The sequence below is a fragment of the Garra rufa genome, chromosome 1, assembly GCF_049309525.1.
Source record: "Garra rufa chromosome 1, GarRuf1.0, whole genome shotgun sequence".
Taxonomy (NCBI): Eukaryota; Metazoa; Chordata; class Actinopteri; order Cypriniformes; family Cyprinidae; genus Garra; species Garra rufa.
This window is the reverse complement of record NC_133361.1, coordinates 9759056-9779527: the sequence shown is the minus strand read 5'-3', so window position 1 is coordinate 9779527 and position 20472 is coordinate 9759056. Positions and strand designations below refer to the sequence as shown.

Here is a 20472-nt window from a genome sequence, read left to right as displayed (position 1 = left end):
ACTTGCTGCAACTATCTGTCTGAGACATAGGCTACATTATCTGTGTAGGGTCATGCCATAACCACCAAGGGGGCGCTCATTTATTTTAAATAGACTTGACCTGCAGTCGGTTCATTGGATAAACGCATTCCCCATTTCCAAGAGGCTTTGCTCCATTCTACATTTAGATTTTTTTATTTTTTTTTTTTTTTTTTTTTTGTGACCATGAATGTTCTGCATGATAAGCTACCTTGGCAAAGATATAGAGAATGAGCAACTGATATAAGTTTTGGTTGGACGCTTATTTAGAATTTAGTAACGTCAATGATTCTAATAAACTCAGGCCGGTCGCGTTCGCCTCGCGCCCGCTCAGTTTGTGATCCGCTGTTTAAATCCTTCGGCCGGCCGACCGGGACTGTATCCGAAATCGCCCCCTATACCCTCAAATAGTGCACTATTTGAGGGGACAGCCATTTTAAGTCATTCAATCATTCAATCCCACAATGCACCGCAAAAACAAGTGTACAAACGATGTATGCTCAACAGCTAGAGATAACCCATAATGCACTGAGAGTCTCGTGCCGACTGAATTCCCGGGTCTCGCCAGACGATGGCGCCCGCAGCTTAATCATTCATCCATTCATTTTACAATGCGCTGGTCCATGGCGTAATACAGTGTAAAACACAGGTACCAATTCGTTGTAAATTGATTATTAATTTTTTTAACCAGGTTTTATACGTAAATTCCTTGACATAGTATAAAGATAAATCCTTTAATCTTACTACTCGAACTGTCCGTTTTAAATGACTGTTAAACAGCAAGCAATACTATGCAAAAGCGGCAGTCCTTCCGGTGCACTTAGTGTCCAAATTCCCTCACTCGTTTTTATTCACTCCTTCAAGTGAACTGTACGCGTGGACTAATGTAGGGAATAGTGAATGAGGGTATAGTGGGCGATTTCGGATACAGCCTGGGACTTTCCCAATTGCCACTCCGCCCATGCTAGAACGCAGGCACGTGCACACATAGACATCAAAGGGGGCTTGAGCACCTGCCCTTTTTATTCCTGGAGAGAAAGTGCCCTTTTTTCTGGGGTGCTTTTTTTTTTTTTTTTTTTTTTTGGAAAGATAATATATATTCCTGTTTACGCACAGCTTCCCTGTCAAACAAATATATTTATTGAAGAATAGTATATCTATATATCAGGTCAGGAGTTCGGAAGCGCTTGAAGCGAGATTTTATTAAGTTAATAAAGTTAAACTAGTAGCATAGAAAATGTTTTCAAAACATGCACATTATGGAATGGTTTCCTTTGCTGCTCTATAAACCTAGTGAATACTAAGGAGACCATGGTTTCTGTGTGAACTGATCATTTTGTAGACATCTTTTGAAAATTAAACAATTGCATGAGTTTGAGGAAGATACAATTAACTTTTTAAATATATTATTTTTAAGGAAGTCAGTGTTGCGTTAATATATATACTTAAAAAAATTAAAAAACGTAATAATGAGAAGTGCCCTTTATTTCACTTGAGTCGCTGCCCCTTAAAATGTCTGTGCATGTCCCTGCTAGAACGGATTCAATTCCGAGTAAAACCACAGACGCAGTTTCAGTGGTTCACGTCACTCCTCCCTTGCCCGTCTGGGGACGTTCATAAGGCTACAAAAGTCAGTGCTTTGTTCGCATGTTGTGCTTGACAGGCAAGAAAATCCTTCATCTCTTATCGTTTATTTTGGCAAATGATCTGCTTAAGGTATGAAATATGTTTCAAATCTCCATGTTGTTGATGTTGTTTTGTTTATTTGTCTGAATTTTTTCCTTCTAATTATTGGGATCAATATTAAGCCAGCAGTCAGCAGATTCGCAGACTTTCTGTGTTACTATACAGGTCCTTCTCAAAAAATTAGCATATTGTGATAAAGTTCATTATTTTCTGTAGTGTACTGATAAACATTAGACTTTCATATATTTTAGATTCATTACACACAACTGAAGTAGTTCAAGCCTTTTATTGTTTTAATTTTGATGATTGTGGCATACAGCTCATGAAAACCCAAAATTCCTATCTCAAAAAATTAGCATGTCATGAAAAGGTTCTCTAAACAAGCGATTAACCTAATCATCTGAATCAACTAATTAACTCTAAACACCTGCTAAAGATTCCTGAGGCTTTTGAAAACTCCCAGCCTGGGGGGTGTTCCATAAACCAAGTTTACCAAATAAGTCAGGCTTATTTCAGTTAGTCTGACTTATTTTGAGCCAAATCAAGTGACAATATGTCAGACTAACTGAAATAAGCCTGACTTATTTGGTAAACTTGTTTTAAGGAACACCCCCCTGGATCATTACTCAAAACCGCAATCATGGGTAAGACCTGACTGCTGTCCAGAAGGCCATCATTGACACCCTCAAGCAAGAGGGTAAGACAGAAAAAAAATTCTGAACGAATAGGCTGTTCCCAGAGTGCTGTATCAAGGCACCTCAGTGGGAAGTCTGTGGGAAGGAAAAAGTGTGGCAGAAAACGCTGCACAACGAGAAGAGGTGACCGGACCCTGCGGAAGATTGTCGAGAAGGACCGTTTCCAGACCTTGGGGGACCTGTGGAAGCAGTGGACTGAGTCTGGAGTAGAAACATCCAGAGCCACAGTGTACGTGTGCAGGAAATGGGCTACAGAGAAGCAGCACTGGACTGTTGCTCAGTGGTCCAAAGTACTTTTTGTAGTGGACCACGCATTCCAGGGCCCAGTTTATGGCGAGGGACCCTCCCTGGCCACAATAGTGGACAAAGGTTTGCTACATTTTGATTGGATCTTGGTGGACTAACATAAGCAAACTGTCCAACGCCATCAGATAAGGATGCCAGGACAACTGCCAGACACCTCTTAGAGGGGAAGAAGAGACCTTTGGGACAAAAACCCGGGAAGGACAGAACTTCCTATTCGTCAAGACGCAGTTTCTGCCCTTCACCCACCTTGAAACTGCTTCCTAAGGTTTGGTCCTGTGACAGCCATACAAATTCCTTAGGATCTCCAGACGCAGCAGCAATGGGTGAAACAAAGAGAGATCGCAAAGATCCATCCAAATCCATTCATAACTATGTTTTCAAACCTTGAACTGATGCGAACCATAACACACACATCTTATACTTATTCAGAGAAATAAGTATTCTCACTGACAGCGATGTGTAGTGCAACATCTTACACAAACTCAGCTGTTAATGGACAAATGAATGCATGCATGAAAGTTCAATCTTTTCCCATCATGTTTGGACTTAAAGTGTTCATTACATGACCAAATGTTTTCTGATTGTGTTTTGGAAAGTGAGAAATGCACCAGTAAAACATTATTGACACTTTTCTAACTTTGTGTTTGGACTATGCAAATGACTTCCACAAGAGGAAAGAAGGATGGGCTACCCCATGTCCCCCCCGCTCTGATGGAACCAGCCAATCATAGCATGGAAATGGAGAAGCACTAAATTGCAATCTCCTCCTCATCGGAAAGGTATAAAAGGTACCTCTCCAAAAGACACTCCTTGTTCTGAGTCTGGGGCCCAGCAGGGTGAGACACTAACAGAGCACCAAAGTTCTGAGTCTCCGGCACGTCCAGGGGACGGTAACAGATCAAACTTCTTTCTGAGTCTGCGGCCCGTTACTGGCAAGGCAGCAACAGATACCTCCATTCTGAGTCTCTAGCTCCACAAGATAGAGACACTAACAGACACAACCCTTCTGAGTCCACTGTCCAGAGAGACAGAAACAGATGCTCCACACTCCAAGTCTCCAGCTGTGAGGCAGCAGCAGATACGACCACGTTCTGTCTGTGAAGAAAGAGATATTTTCCACGTTCAGAGTCTTCGTCCAGTGAGGCAACCACAGGTGCAGCACGTCCTAAGTCTCCATCTGAGAGAGACAAAGCGGATTGACCAAGTTCTGAGTCTCTAGCCGAGAGAGGCAGAAGACCAACAGACATTTGCAACAAGGTTGAGCTCCAGCAAGCAAACCTTCACTTCAGGTACCTTTGCTTACGTGTTCCAAGCTAAGGGCCTTCAGCACCTACACCAGGGCCACATCTGCGTGTTCCAGATCTTAGGACCCTTTGGTGCTCCAGGAGATCAGCATCCTACAGCGCTTCATGCTCAAGGCTGTCAAAACGGATTCCTGCTCCTTTTCCCACTGACTGCTCCCAGCACAACCAGTGGAAGAATTCACCGCTACCGGACTGCTCAACCAACCACAGAGAACGTAAATATCACTTCCAAACCTCTTCCAGAGACCTTGGCATTGTTGTGTACTATCAGTATATGATTTATCTAATTTACATTAGATATTGTATAGCTGATTGCAGTTGATAACAAATAATAGCTCATTTATTTGTTTGATGCATAATAAGGTTCTTTACCTTATTTGTTTCAGAGTAGCAACAGTTTATCTTTCCATAAGATAACATAGCTATGACATAGTAACACCCAACTGAATCACATTTTATGCATCTTATGCACTTTATTCCTTTTGCATTTATTGTATTCATTTAATAGTTGATTACTCTTGTCTATCAATTGTTAATTTTATTTTATTACACTTGTGTCTTCCTTGTGTTGATAATACAGTGAGAGGTTCTACAAGCTAGATATCCCACCAATCTTTCTTATGTGATGTACTCATAACCGCACATTAAGTGACATGTGATCCAAGAATCATAACGTCATCGGTGATACGAGTACCCATCACTACACTATTTCGCCTTCCTAGTGGGCGAAAGCAGAACTCACTACATAATTGGCATCCCTGTGTGGGCCAAGTTAAAATGAGATGAGTCTCCAGTAAAATTCACTACATTTTTTCGGATGAAAGCAAATTTTGCATGTCATTCGGAAATCAAGGTGCCTGAGTCTGGAGGAAGACTGGGGAGAGGGAAATGCCAAAATGCCTGAAGTCCAGTGTCAAGTACCCACAGTCAGTGATGGTCTGGGGTGCCATGTCAGCTGCTGGTGTTGGTCCACTGTGTTTTATCAAGGGCAGGGTCAATGCAGCTAGCTATCAGGAGATTTTGGAGCACGTCATGCTTCCATCTGCTGAAAAGCTTTATGGAGTTGAAGATTTTATTTTTCAGCACGACCTGGCACCTGCTCACAGTGCCAAAACCACTGGTAAATGGTTTACTGACCATGGTATTACTGTGCTCAATTGGCCTGCCAACTCTCCTGACCTGAACCCCATAGAAAATCTGTAGGATATTGTGAAGAGAAAGTTGAGAGACGCAAGACCCAACACTCTGGATGAGCTTAAGGCCGCTATCGAAGCATCCTGGGCCTCCATAACACCTCAGCAGTGCCACAGGCTGATTGCCTCCATGCCACGCCGCATTGAAGCAGTCATTTCTGCAAGAGGATTCCCGACCAAGTATTGAGTGCATAACTGAACATAATTATTTGAAGGTTGACTTTTTGTTTTAAAAACACTTTTCTTTTAATGGTCAGATGAAATATGCTAATTTTTTGAGAAAGGAATTTTGGGTTTTCATGAGCTGTATGCGGAAATCATCAATATAAAAGCAATAAAAGGCTTGAACTACTTCAGTTGTGTGTAATGAATCTAAAATATATGAAAGTCTAATGTTTATCAGTACATTACAGAAAATTATTAACTTTATCACAATATGCTAACTTTTTGAGAAGGACCTGTCGTTTAAATGTGAAAAATTTGCAAGTAAGTCTGCATAATGTAAATAGTTTGTTTAAAAAAAAAAAGCAAGGTTTAACTGTGAAAACAAATATATTCCACATAAGTGTCAACATTTACCAGTGTTCACTATAGGGCTGCACGATATTGGGAAAACATGCGATATGCCATGTTGTTGAATATTGCGATAACGATATTTCTTGCGATATAACATTTCCCTAGAGAAATATATTTTTATTATTATTATTATTATTATTATTATTATTATTATTATTAATCTATGTTTTAAAATCATTTATATAAGTAATGATCATTCTAAAATAAACAGGTAATAGATATTTGTCTGTCATCTGAATTAAATCTAATTAAGGCTAAAAAAAAACTAGGTCAAGTAAGTTGCAAACACTTAGACTTTAAAACACTGAATGACTTAAAACCTCGGCAGATATTCTGATTTCTGGTTTGCTGTTACCATATTGAAAACACAAAATTAATTGCTTTTAAACATTACTTTTTATTTACAACCAACATACACTCAAGAGCATCTTTTAAACAAAATATTTCCTTGCATTGCCTGTTTTTTTTCTATACAAATAAATATTAAAACACAAATTAAATAATAAAAAATACTATTAAACAAAAACTTTACTATTAACTTCAAAATGTAAGGAGCATAAAAAAAATAAAAATTAATAATAATAATAATAATAAATAAATAAATAAATAAATAAATAAATAAATAAGAATTAAGGGGGAATCCAATTTCTTTTTAGTAATGCACCGATTCTGATTGCCGATGTTTTACAAGAAAAATGGGTTACCTACAAGACCCTAACCCTACAAGAAAATGGACTGATTCTGAAAGCTTTTTTAAATATATTTATTTTACTGCCTAAGCAAGGGACAAGAATGAATAAAAATGAGTACATAAACACGATGTTTATTTTCTCTATTATAGGTACAGCCATTTAAATTAGAGACAACCACTGCATTTTTAAACAATCTACAGTATAAATAACAAAAATAAAGGACACAGTTCTTTCTTATTAGTGTACACAATAAATGCAGCCATAATCAAAGTATATGCTACTCTTTCAATATTCAAAGTGCAAATAGACCGAATTTTTCAAGCATAATACAGAGTTAGAAAACTACAAACCTTAATATAGCCCACATATTAATAACAGCCTGGATATTGCATGTAGCCTAATTCGCTCTTTAAACACGGGGTATTAAAATTGTATATGAATGCACGTGGGCGTTTGACCTTTGGTTTCGTTTTAACGACCGCGCGTCCATTCTACAATACAAAGGACTTTAACAAAACCATTTGAAAGTGGGCTGACACAAACGGGATTTTGTAAAGCGTGTCCCCAGTGGAAATTACACCCCTGCGTGAGTGCAACTCTGCCGCTGAGTTATCATCTGATGTGAATGTATGCAGCGTTGTACAGTAGCCTATATTGAGACTGAGGCGCCAGAATAAACAGAATGTGCGCGCTGTAAGACGAAATATAGCATATTTCTTCAAAAGCCCATTGTGAAGACCTTATAACTGTTCACAATAAAAAAAATCGTCATATCACACACCCCTAATTGCAATGCAGTTTGTTCAGATCCGGAACAGAGGTTAGTTGAGAGAGAGAGAGAGAGAAAAAAAAAATAATAATAAACGGCCGGTTTCTAGTTGCGCGGGGCGCAGTGTGACTGACAGAGTGATTGACGGCCAATATCTATCATCTTCATTAAGGTAATATTATAAATATTAAGTTTAAATGGTTGTAATGTTGAAGAGAACAGCGAACATGTCACTGCATCAGCTCACAGCAGTCTGAAAAGTTTTGTAAAGAAATGAAACCAATTAAATGTCATTTATCGCAACTCTCTGCTATACCAATATCGCGTATACTGTTATAACGATAACCAGGGGCGGACTGGCCATCGGGAGAACCGGGAGAATTCCCGGTAGCCTGGCAGCATTTGGCCCGCTGCCATTTTTGTATTTATATTTTACTTTCATATATATATATTTGTTGTTGTTTCTGTTGCCTGCCGAATGTAGGCCTACTAAAGTTATTATTTCCAAATCTGCCATTCAGTAAAACTCTGATAAATCGTAATCCGTTTCGTTTTGACAATGCAATTCGCCTCGCGCATACTCCGCCCATCCGCGCGTCCGCCAAAAGAATGCAAGACTCCAGAATGGAGCGCCCAGCTGGAGCAGAGAGTCAAAACTGTCCTGTTCAGTACTTCAAGTATAGGTCAGATACATCTGTAAATAGACTATTTCAGTTTTGTCTTTGTTTACTTAGTTAAGCATTAAACTTCTTGCAAATATTATCAATAGCAGTCAGTTTGAACAAAATTACCAAAATGACATAACTGTTGTAAAGAGTTGGAACTTAGCAGACTAATATTCACATTGTTTTATAACAAGTTTAGAGGGAGCTAAGGCTAATAACAATACAACCCATTCAAAAATTAATCAAGTTTTCACTAAAAACCATGGTTACTATAGTTAAACTATGGTAACCACTAATTAACAAAGGTTTTGCTACACTTTATGGTATTTGTAGTAAAAGGTTATACAAATTGTAATCAAAATGCCAAAAAACAACAACAACAACAACAACAACAAAAAACAAAAACAAACAGACACGGTTACTACTATACATACTATAATTTTCTTAAGGACAAAACATGACACATGAAAATGCAAAAACATGTTCAGTATTAGGATTTTACTGAAGATATATTCAAAATGTAGCTATTATTGTAGGCTAACAATTTTGACATTTCAGCAAAATAAAACAATAGCGCATGGTCCTGTAATACTTACATTTTTGCAAAAAAGGTAAATGGAAGTTCAAGAGATAAAATTTAATTATTATGCGTGGCACCAACTGTCACAGTTCTGTCTGTTCATGTCTTTGGTTTTGCCCATTTATCTTCCCCCTGTCATTTTGTTATCATTTGGTTTAGTCCTCATTTGTGTAATCACCGTCATCTGTCTCACCTGTGTATTATCAATTAGTCTGTCTTTATAAGTCTGTTTGGTTCTTGAGTTCAATGTCGGTCGTTAAATGTTGTGAATTTGTGTGTGGATTATCTTGCCTGTTCCTGAGTGTTCCAGCCTGCATATCTGAAGATTATATTAAATATTAATGTTTATTGTTTACCTCGTCTCTCGTCTCGTCCATCCAGCACGTATCGTAACACCAACCAATGGATTTAAACTTTGTGATAATGATAATGGCTATATAAAAAAAATAAAAAATATTGTCCATGGTTTCAGAATTTGTTGTGGGTTTTTGGGATGGCCTGGATGAGTGTGAGATTTCCCGGCCTGAAATTCTGTCCCAGTCCGCCCCTGACGATAACGATAATTATTCGATATATCGTGCAGCCCTAGTTTTCACGCAACATACTCTGCAGGCATGGTTTGTGAAATGTCCTAAGTTTTTTTACATTCTTACTTTGAACGCGCCCTCTAAAGTTGTTTGTAATTTAAAAAAAAAAATATATATATATATATATATATATATATATATATATATATATATATAATATCTTTATCTCTGTTGATTAGTCATTTGCTAAATATTCTATTGTCTACAAATGTTGTGTTCTCTATGTAGGTATACAACCTCTGGCAAAAAAAGTATGGAATCACCACACTTAGATGTTGTTCACTCGTTTTGTTTACTTCATTGCAAATAAACAAATCACAGATATGACACAAAACAAATTTTTGTTTATTAATTCCACATTGTGTATATGTGAAACATACCTCAAACTAATGAGATTAAGCTCTTTTAATTAATGGCCACTTATTTTCCATATCAAGTAGGGGAAAACATTATGGAATCATTCAATGTTGAGGAAAAAAAAATACATAATCATCTTGTAATTTGTATTTCTGAAATAAATATCTAAACATATCTAAAATGCTAATTAGCCAGCAGTTAAAAGAGAGTGCTCACAGACGTTAACAAGCTATTGAACTTGGCTAATTGTAAGGAAACATGTCCCCAACAAGAAAGCTGTCAGTTGAAATGATGGAAAGGATTATAAAACTCCTTCAAGATGGAAATCCATCATGGAGTGTGGCAAAAGAAGTTGGGTCTAAATTGGAAATAGTTTCTAAAATTTGGTGTAAGTATAAACAAAATGGAGATCAGATCAAGGAAGACATCAAAGCGTGAAGATAGAAAACTCAAAGCAAATTGCTTTAAAAATAGAAAATGCACATCGAAACAAATGAAGATCAAACGGGCAGAAACAGGAGTCGATGTGTCTGACATAACTGTAAGAAACCGGCTGAATGAAATGAGATTTACATATAGAAAGGCCAAATGAAAACCAGCATTAACACATAAACAAAAGAAAACAAGATTAGAGTAGGCTAAAGAGAAGAAGTCATGGAGTGTGGATGATTGAATGAAAGTGATATTCAGTGATGAATCACAAATCTGCAATGGACAAGAAGATGCTGCTGGATCTTTTGTCTTGTGCCATTCTAACGAAATATATAAAGATGACTGCCTAACGAAAACTATCAAATTTTCCAACTCATTTCTAATATGGGTTTGCATGTCAGGTAAAAGATGAGGGGAAATGGCAATCTTTACCTAACAGTCAATTCACAGGTTTACATTGAAACTTCGGACACTTTTCTCATTCCATCAATAGAAAAGAAGTTTGGTGATGATGTTAGTATGATAATGGACCTTGCCACAGAGCAAAGAGTGTTAAAGATTTTCTTCAGGGAAGGCACATCAACTCAATGACAAGGTCAGCAAACAGTCCGGATCTCAATCCGATTGAAAATGTATGGTGGAAATTGAATAACTGGTCAATGACGAGGTTCAGTCTTGCAAAGCTGATCTGTCAACTGCTATTCAAGTAAGTTGGAGCCAGCTTGATGAAGAATATCGTTTGTCATTAGTGAAGTCCATGCCCTAAAGAATTCAGGCCGTCATAAATGCCAGGGGAGGAGCAACAAAGTACTAATTGTGTTTTTTGGTTAATGATTCCATATTTTTTTCCTGTACTTGATATGGAAAATAATGTGGGGGTGTGAGGAGCTACACTTTGCATTTGCAAACCACAAGCCTATTCATAAATAATAAAGAGAATGATGGATAACCTGTAGCCTTCAGATGACCAAGACTAGCATTAAAATAAAGATGCACAAGATTTTTCATCTGTTAACAACACAGATTCTTATACTCAGATTAATAGATGCATTGCCCTATTTTACTTAATTTTACATATATATATGCAGGACTGCTCACCATTCATTTAGAGAAACCTGTGCAAAATGAGGAAGAGATCTTGGATTATATTAAGTGTTTGTTTCATCCTGAAGTTCAGAAAAGCATCATGATCCTGTTCACATTTGGAGATGAACTGGAGGATCTGGATCAGACCATTCATGAATGTCTACAAAACCATGCCGATCTCCAGCGACTGGTGACTGAATGTGGAGGAAAGTTTCACGGTTTCAATAACAAGAGTAAATCAGACAATCAGATACAAGAACTACTGCAGAAAATTGAAGGAATGTTGGAGGAAAACAAAGGAAATTTTAAACAAATGAGGAGGAGTCAGAGCATGGCCAGCATTGCCGATTGTAAGTTGTTTTGTTGTTTACTTGAAACCAGCGTTGCTATTTTACACAGACCAAAGCTGTTTCTTGTGTCTTGTATCTAATAATTTTTCAGAATAAACTGATAGAAAAGGTCACACTCTTTAATGAATGTATCTCATTATAATGGTTGAATAATAGCGCTAAACATCCAAGCTTATCTCTTGTTTTGGGTGCAAAAATCTTAGATTGTGAAGTTGCAGATAATAAAACAATTATATGTAATCATGTATGCTCATTTTTTTTTTTTTATTAGTAGTCAATAAGTTCAACATGAAAAACCAAACTTATATTTAATACAAAAGTACAACATTAGTAAAACTATGAAACTTTAATCTAATTATGTTTCTTCTTCAGCAGTGTTGGGCGATCTTCATATTGTCCTATTGAGATCTAGTTTAGTTTCGGTTTCATTCTCTTCCGCTATCTTCAGTAAGTGGTATGTGGGGTTATGAATGCAAATGATTTTATCTTTCTTTACCCGTCATAGTGTGATTGTTACCGCTGTTTGTCTGATTGTTGTCATGAGATAAGTTCATGTTGTAGTTCAGAATAAGAAGCGATGCACGTGTTTACCGCCATTTTATCGAATCGTAATCCTAACCCTGGTGAAAAAAACAGCCGGTCAACCAGTCTGGTTTTAGCTGGTCATAGCTGGTCAGCAGGCTGGTTTTAGAGGGGTTTTGGCCACTTTTCCAGCCTGGTCAGGATGGTAAACCACCAGCTAAAACCAGCCTGGCCAAGCTGGGTGACCAGCTTAAACCAGCTAAGACCAGCCAACCAGCCTAGGCTGGTTTTAGCTGTTTTTTTTTTTTTTTTTCAGCAGGGAACTAGATATTGTTGCTAGCATGAGTATAATAATAAAAAAGCAGCTTTAAAAGCTCTAATAGACCTTATATAGATAAATTAGCATGATTAGCATGTTTCTAACATGATTAACAAGTTACTAGTCTAATTAGCAAGATGCAAACATTTTGTTAGCTTGTTTTTAGCATGATTAACATGTTACTTGCATGTTTTTAGCATTACTAGCAGGAAAGGAAAGGAAAGGGGGGAAAGGGGGTGAAGTGAGGCCAAGTATGGTGACCCATACAAGGAATTTGTGCTCTGCATTTAACCCATCCAAGTGCACACACACAGTAGTGAACACACACCCGGAGCAGTGGGCAGCCATTGCTGCGGCGCCCGGGGAGCAGTCGGGGGATCGGTGCCTTGCTCAAGGTTGTGACTCACCTCAGTCGTGGTATTGAGGGTGGAGAGAGTGCTGTACATTCACTCCCCCACCTACAATCCCTGTCGGAACTGAGACTCTAACCTGCAACCTTTGGGTTACAAGTTCGACTCTCTAACCATTAGGCCACGGCTGCCCCCGTGGTTGGTTGCTAGCATGCAAGAAACATTTCAGTCTGAATTAGTTTTAAAAGGTTACAGTTGGAATGTTTTAAATTCAGTACAGTTTGTCATAGATGTTAAGGTGTTGCATGCGGTTGCTGGGGTACTGAGTGGTTGCTAGGGTGTTGCTATGTAGTTACCAGGGTACCCGGGGTGGTTGCTAAGTTGTTGGTATGTGGTTGCTACCCAGAACGATTGCTATGGTGTTGGCATGTGGTTGCTAGGAAACCCGGGGCGGTTGCTAGGCTGTTGCTATGCAGTTGTTGGGGTAACTGGGGCGGTTGCTAATGGTTGTTAGGGTGTTGCTATGCGGATGCTAGGGTAGCCAAGGTGGTTGCTATGGAGTTGCTAGGATACCCAGGGGGGTTGGTAAGGTATATAGATTCATCTACGCATTTAGATGTTACTGAGGTGAATGTTTATGTTTACTATATACAGACGTATATTTAATTCAATTTAATATTTAATTCAGCCTAAACCAGAACCGATTCTCTGCATTGCATCGCTAAAGTTAGTCGCTAGACACTGGAGAATGAATAAACTATGTGCAATCTGATTAAACATCCTGATCTGATGAGTGATTTGATCTTTCTGTTGCAGTTTCAGATGATGATCCAGATGAGGCTGATCTAGTTCCTGAGAAGGAAAACCAGATCAGAATGGTTCTGCTGGGAGAAAACAGAACTGGGAAAAGTGCCACTAGAAACAGAAACTTGTTTGAATCTTCAGCCGGTTCAAACACTGAAATGAAACGGAGCAGCTCAGAAAACAGGATTGTCAGGGTTAATCTTGGGCGATATGCTTAATTTTCATATGGTCCTATCGTCAGCCTGTGAGATCGCCAATACATGATGTTATCGTGCAAATTCATTTAATTATCTGTGTACTAAATTCCTTATTCGTTTTGTAAGGGTAGTCTTGTTATGGGGCATGTGACTTGGTGTTGCCTGTATAGTATAAACACTGTATTAAACATGCTGCAGACTATCATTAAAGGAATAGTTTACCCTAAAATGAATTTCTGTCATTATTTACTCACCCACCCCAGCTGGCATTCGACCGACCTTAAACGTTTAAATGTGGTTGAAATAATGTCAGTTTATGAAAAAACATTCATTCAACGTCAAAACAACGTTGAATACCAAATGGTTGAAATGGTGTTGTTAACTAACTATGGATTCAACAAAGAAATATAAATAAAATTTGAGTTGTACGTCAAATCAACATTATTTTTACAACCATGACTTTTAAACATTTTGTTGAAATATATCAGTAGAAAAATAACGTTGTTCCAACATTCAAACAATGCTGATCAATTAACTGTTGTTTAGATTTGCAAAATCCAACGGTTATCCAACACTGACACCTGACGTAGTGACGTTGATTCAAGGCTGACTCCACGTTAAAATGCCAGCTGGGACATGTTGTCCCAAACCTGTATTAATATCTCAGATCTCAGTTCAGCTGATTCTTTTCCCAGATGGGAGTGAAGTTTACTGTAAGAGAGGCCAGCGATAAGTACTGCACAGGTAAACCTCACTTCCCTGATCTCAAGAGGTGCATTAGCGACAGATGCTAAAGATTGTAGTCTTTATACTCTATAATATTAAAATATGCATCTCATTGCCCATTTAAAAAGTATGCAATTTGAAGTGCTGATACCTGTAGATTTCCTGTAGACGGCTGTGAAAGAATGTAGATTAGACAAGTACTTTTCACAATACATCAAAGAGGGTACATTTACACAACATTACTATTCCAAAAAAAGGGAAATATGTTTCTTAACATTTTTGTTTTTTAGTTTTGTATACAGACAACAGCATTGTGAAACTGTTTGTGAAACGTTACATCATGCACATGTGTATTATGTTTAGTCTATAGGCGCACAGTGTTTCTTTATAAAGTGACATCGCCATCTACTGGCCTGTCAGCATAATGCAGCTTTTTAGTCATTTTCATGGATCTCGTTTTTTTTTTTTTCAGAATCAGAATGAGCTTTATTGCCAGGTATGTTTGCACATACTAGGAATTTGTTTTTGTGACAGAGCTCCACAGTGCTACAGAATGACAGTGACAAGACGATACATATTATAAAAATAACAATATACAAGTATACAAGACAGACAATGTGCAAAAATAGCAAAGACATTTGAATGGAAGTATGTGCTTTAAATAAATAACGGAAAAATGAAAAAAATGAAAAATGAATAAATAAATGTTTTGACAATGTTTTCGTCTGTACACAAATAATTTATCCTTTTTTTTAAATGTTCTGATTGATTTTTATCGTTTTAATAATTTCATATTAGGTCTGATGAAGGTGGAAGAAGAAAGACAATATTTGAATGAGATGGAGTAGAAACATAAGGATCAGAAAGATGGTTGTAGTAGAAATAGTGTAAAAATAGTTGTAGTAATCAAATTACAGACGTCAAAATGCCTTTCAGCTGCTCTCAGTGTGGAAACACTTACAAACATAAAACACCTTAAAAAATCACGTTAATTCATACTGGGATAAAGCCTTTTAGCTGCTCTCAGTGTAAAGGAATCTCGAAGAAGTACATGTTAAGTCATGCTGGGCAATAGTCTTTGAGCTGCTGTCAGTATGAATAGAGTTTAACCTGTTTAATCGTCACATGAGAATGCATTATCATAAAATACATACAAATAAAAGCCTTGTGTCTGGTCTGTTTGTGGAAGGAGATTTCAAAAGGTTTTTAATAGCATGAGAAAAAAAAACCTATGTGCTGTGTAGGGTAGATTTTAAATGTGGATTGAAAGTTTTTTAAACAGAATTCTTTCTTGTAAAGTTCTAAACATTTTTTTTGTCTTTTTTTTGTCTTTGACCTTCCCCTGTGGTTGCCAGAATTTTACCGTAAAAAATACGGTGGCAATGTTTTACATTTTAAGGTTTACACTTAAATTTACAGGTAAATACCGTAATTTCATACTTAAAACCGTAACTCATATAATGTTAATGTACCAACTTTTTGAAGCACTGAAATCTGTTTTGTACCTTTGTAATACAATGATAACCACCAAAAGCAGGTGGTGATGACAACATCAGATGATGCACCAAAGCCCATTGCAAGGAGGTTTTAAATAATAACATATATATAAGGTGCACAGTGTCATTCACACAAACACTAAACACCATCATGGTAACACACATAAAACTGAAATAATGCACGTTATATATAATAATACGTTTTCACTTCCAAAAGCGGTATACTACCGTAAAATTAAATGCAATGTCCAACACAGTTTTTCAAGGGGAACTTACCGTTCACCATTTCACAGGTTTTTACCATAGCATTTTTACAGTTTTTTACCGTTAAATTCACCGTCATTTTTTACAGTGTTATTTTGATTATTGTAAATAAAATACAAATAATCTAAGACTTATTTCTTTAAAGAAAGGGGAAGGCCCTTTGTCTCTCAGGTGTGAATCACAAAATATGCATGGCCATTGTCACTCCCTCGCATAACCCTTTTCTAACAACAACAACAACAACAACAAAAACATGTTTTAGACAATTTAAGTAAATACAATTTTCCGTGTAAAAGATGATTTTCATGTAATTTTGTAGAAAATAGTTATTTCCGTGACTTCAAAGTTGTGGTTTTTCACTAACCACGCATAAACATTGTCAATGTACATTAATTTTTGTAGCCCAGTTTGTGCTGATTACAATGTAATCAGACTTTAGCCATTAATATGTTTTAAGACACTAAAAAAGCACAAATGTTAAGGCATGTCAAAACTTCACCAAGGCCCTAAAACACCCTCAGACCCCCGAGGGTTTAATCACTATATGTGTTTTTAATATTTAAAACAGGGGTCTCAAACTCAATTTATCTGGGGGCCGCTGGAGGCAGAGTCTGGGTGAGGCTGGGCCGCATCAGGTTTTCCACAAGTAAAGCTTTATTAAAAAATTTTCTATCTTCTTAAATCTCTGTATTTAAATTTTTTAACAACATAAGATGGAAAAAATAAATAAATTAAGAATTAATAAGAAAATAAATAAATAAATCAGTACTTAATAATAATAATAATGAAATTAATAATAACAATAATAATAATAATTAGATTGCGCTAGTCAGCGACTATATGTGGTTTCTTCAATGTTCTATATCTGCTGTATTCAGATTCAAAAGTCTGTATTAACAATTATTTAACCTTTAACCTTCTGAACATGAATTTTCCTGAACACGAATGAAACATTGAAGAACTGTTCATAAGAAGACTGTTGTTCTGAACATGGCTTCTCTTGCCTACTCCTTGCTGCTAGAGACCTGGCAGCTCTTCCTCTTCGAATTATTTATTAATAAACTAGTATTTTCTGAGTCAGTGTCGCAAATATGAAGTTGACGATTGTGACTCGGCATCTGCTCACTGGACGCGCTTAAATGTATCTTTATGGATTAGGCCTATATATAGCTAATGAAAGAGTTTTGTTTTCGATTTGAATGATTTCGTTTTAGTAGTGAAGTAATAATTTAAAATCAATGTATTACTCTTACCTTTATGAACAAAAATTTAAAAAAAAAAGTTTAACATAGCGCTTTTATATTTATGGATTTTAATTTAAATCGTGAAGGCTAAATGGATCTGTCTACCGCTTGCCGCTTGTACGTTACTTTAAAAAAACAAAAACTTGAATTTCACAAACATATATATATATTTATTTATATACAATTATATACGTAACGTATATAGGCCTACGTCGTATAATGTCCCGCTGGGCAGCAAATTAAAAAACTTTTTAAAGTGTTGTGAATGCAGCGCGCTGGGACAAATATCTGCGTGTGCCCAATAGAAAAGAGGCAGCCAGCCAGGCATGGAAGAAAACACTCCATGGCAACGCTGCTGTAAATTTCACTCATTGAGAAATGTTTCTCTGCTTGCATCAAGCCCTGCCGATGTCCCGCCCCCAAAAGCCATATACCCCACCGTGATTGGTAGGTTCGATCAGCTCCGCACACAACACTGTAAAGTCCCATACACATCAAACTCGCGGGCCGCAGTAACATTAAACTTTCATATTAAGGCGGGGGCCACAAACTATCGTTCTGCGGGCCGCAATTGGCCCGCGGGCCGGGAGTTTGAGACCCCTGATTTAAAACATTTATCTTATTACATTATTATGATAAAATGCTTTAATGCCCCCTCTTGTTTAAACGTTTTGTCAATGTCCCTTAATGCAACAGGAGATTTCAGTGCCATGCAAAGATGTATTGATGATGCTGATTTATTTTATACATGCTTCCTGTTGTTTCTGTCTTTCAGAAATATGATAGCTCTCATCACTGCTGATGATACACAACCTTATCTTCCTGTCAAGACTAGCAGTGGAAACTCTTATCGTAAATGTTATCTCCTGTCTGGAGGAAGTTCAAATGTGGTTGTCAGAAAACTTGCTAAAGTTAAATGAAGACAAAACTGAGGCCATTGCTTTTGGATCTTCATGGTGTGACCAACTGAAAATGCACTTCTAGTTGCTGTGAGATTCTCTCCCACGTTGGACACTTTTAAATCTAGATTGAAGGCCTATTTATTCTCTTTAGCCTGTGGTGTTGCTTGAGAATATTGGGGATATATAGATGTTTATCATTTATCTTGCATGCTTTTGTTTGTATCTTATGAGTTTTTATTATTATTTTCTTTATTTTATATTGTTCAGCTATGTTTTTATATTGTACAGGACTTTGGTATAAATAAACATGAACTTGATTGTATCTTATTATTTTAATTAAATTTGTTTATTTTTTTAAGTTTATAAATCTAAAGGTTTTGTTTTGTTGTAGATGTAAATGTTTTGTTTTGAAGTAGTACGTATCATCTCATTAGGTAGTGTGAACGCTAGAGGGCGTTCTTGGGTAATAGAAAGCTTACCACTGAGTTCAGAAGAGCAGAGTTGTCCAAGAAGCGTCCAGCTCATGTTGCAATGGCATCTGTAAAATAAAGAGACTTCAATTGAAACCTTCTGCCTCCCAGAGTATTACAATTTAGAAAATAATTTTGTCCATTTCCATCACTGATTATAAATGTATTGTGCAATATATTGCGAGACTTACCACAACAACAAAAAAAAAGAAAAAAAAAAAAAAGACAAGATTCATTTTGAGCACTGAATTGAACTAATTTTTGAAGTGCTCGAAACACCACACGTGTGATGCTTGCTGGTCAAACCAATAAAAGCTTTCTTGAACGTAACAATTCAAGAAAAATGCTTTTTTTGTACCTATTATTAATTTGCAGGGCTTGTTTTGTTTGTTTTATGGAGATCTTGTCTAAACAGGCCAGTAAGAGACTATTGACCACTACCCATCCTTTTAATTACATAAATGTCTCTTTAAAAATGCTAATCTCATCCTTAACAAAAAGAAGTGCTGTAGTATGGTGTTTTCTAGAAGATGCTCATTTGATTTAGATATTAGTCACTCTTATCTAAATTGGATAGATTAAATTAACAAAAGAAAAAAAAAACACTAGAATTTAAACAAAAAACAAGAGGAACTAGGTAAAAGGATAACAAAAAGCAAAAATAAAAAATAAAAACTAGAACTTAACTTCAAAATTAAAAAACGAGAGAGGGAAAAGAAAGTGAAAACAAGGGCTACGAGGAAAAACCGAAACTAGCCTAGGGGGAATAACACAGACGGCAGGCTAGAACAGGACTGAAGAAGAGCTAGAGAAAAAAAAATCTCTAAGTCTAAGCACAAACAAACTCACAAAACGAACCAGCGAAGACAAGAGGGAAAGAGTAAAATATCAAGGCAGGGAAGAACATGAGGAGCAGGTGAGGATACTTAGACAATGAAACTGAGCATTTCAAAGGGCTTTCCCTTAATAAGTTCAAATTCCTCCTCCCTTTTCGTCTGTGCTCTTTTTTTTTTACAAGGGCGGTGCTTTGTTCGCGCGCTGTCCTTGATAAGCGCATTTGCTTTTCTGGGCGAGAAAATCCTTCAGCTCTTCTCGTTTATTTTGGGCAAGGATCCCCGCTTAAGGTTAGGCATATGTTTCAAATATGCATGTTTTTAGTGTTGTTTTGTTTTGTTTGTATGTTTATTATTATTTGGATCAATTTGCAGCAAGTCAGCAGATCCTTAGTTTTTCCGTGTTATAGAATCAATGTGAAAAAAAGTGTTCACTGTATTACAAGTCAGGCTGCATACTGTAAATAGTTTGTTTAAAAAAAGCAAGACTAATGCAAATGCAAGGACCATCGTTGTGCATGATTTGCTTTGCAAGTAGTTATTTAAAACGTTGTACGTTTAACTGCGAAAACAAAGCCATTCCAAATAGGTTTGCACATTTAACGGTGTTTACAAAACATACTCTGCAGGCATGAGTGATGAAAGTCACATTTTAAAAGTTGCTTACTTCGCTGGTTGACTGACCACGCGCATGCGCTCTAAAGATGTTTTTAACTGAATTTTTGCATGTGGGCATCGTTCCAGAACTGCGGTCAAGCCAGCCGCGCTTTTTTCTTGTGTGTGTGTGTGTGTGTGTGTGTGTGTGTGTGTGTGTGTGTGTGTGTGTATATATATATATATATATATATACATACTTTTATATATATAAATATATACTTTTACTATGATCCTGGCTATCAATGTATTAATTTTAAGTCATTTTACTGTACAGTTTCAGTGAAAGTTAAAGGCAAAATCATCACAAACATACTTGCACTTGTAAAAAATTTGATTTTCTCCAAAACTATACAGTAAAATGTCTTGAAAATAACTACAGTGATAGTCAGGGT

The 20472-nt window shown here is 36.8% G+C and overlaps 1 protein-coding gene across 1 annotated transcript in view; it reads left to right on the top strand.

The window, feature by feature from the left end:
* Positions 1 to 19622: 19622 nt before the first annotated feature.
* LOC141330059 (uncharacterized) overlaps positions 19623 to 20472 on the top strand; it is an 8296-nt gene continuing 7446 nt past the window's right edge. The window contains exon 1 of the mRNA XM_073835501.1: positions 19623 to 19714. The gene's annotated coding sequence lies outside the window, so the exon portion shown is untranslated. The remainder of the gene's footprint in view (positions 19715 to 20472) is intronic.